The sequence below is a fragment of the Nematolebias whitei genome, chromosome 2 (genome assembly GCF_014905685.2).
Source record: "Nematolebias whitei isolate Nwh7 chromosome 2, NemWhi1, whole genome shotgun sequence".
Classification (NCBI taxonomy): Eukaryota; Metazoa; Chordata; class Actinopteri; order Cyprinodontiformes; family Rivulidae; genus Nematolebias; species Nematolebias whitei.
In genome coordinates this window covers 56,028,164-56,029,403 of record NC_056499.1, presented here as the reverse complement: position 1 = coordinate 56,029,403, position 1,240 = coordinate 56,028,164, and positions in this window count along the sequence as shown.

Below are 1,240 nucleotides of genomic sequence, written 5' to 3'. Positions count from 1 at the left end.
ACGATAACTGATAACTGATAAATGATAACTGATAAATGATAACTGATAAATGATAACTGATAACTGTAAATGATAACTGATAAATGATAACTGATAACTGTAAATGATAACTGATAAATTATAACTGATAAATGATAACTGATAACTGTAAATGATAACTGATAACTGATAACTGTAAATGATAACTGATAAATGATAACTGATAAATGATAACTGATAACTGTAAATGATAACAGATAAATGATAACTGATAACTGTAAATGATAACTGATAAATGATAAATGATAACTGTAAATGATAACTGATAACTGATAAATGATAACTGATAAATAACTGATAAATGATAACTGATAACTGATAAATGATAACTGATAACTGTAAATGATAACTGATAACTGATAAATGATAACTGATAAATGATAACTGATAACTGTAAATGATAAGTCATAAATGATAAATTATAACTGATAAATTATAACTGATAACTTTAACTGATAACTGATAAATGATAACTGATAAATGATAACTGATAACTGTAAATTATAACTGATAAATGATAACTGATAAATGATAGCTGATAACTGATAAATGATAACTGATAAATGATAACTGATAAATGATAAATGATAACTGTAAATAACTGATAAATGATAACTGATAACTGTAAATGATAACTGATAAATGAAAAATTATAACTGATAACTGATAACTGTAAATGATAACTGATAAATGATAACTGACAAATGATAACTGATAAATGATAACTGATAAATAACTGATAACTGATAAATGATAACTGGTAACTGATCAATGATAACTGTAAATGATGACTGATAACTGATAACTGATAACTGTAAATGATAACTCATAAATGATAAATGATAACTGATAAATGATAACTGATAACTGTAAATGATAACTGATAAATGATAACTGATAACTGTAAATGATAACTGATAAAAGATAACTGATAAATGATAGCTGATAAATTATAACAGATAACTGTAAATGATAACTGATAAATGAAAAATTATAACTGAACTGACAACTGATAACTGTACATGATAACTGATAAATGATAACTGATAACTGACAAATGACAACTGATAAATGATAACTGATAAATAACTGATAACTGATAAATGATAACTGATAACTGATCAATGATAACTGATAACTGTAAATGATAACTGATAACTGATAACTGATAACTGATAAATGATAACTGTAAATGATAACT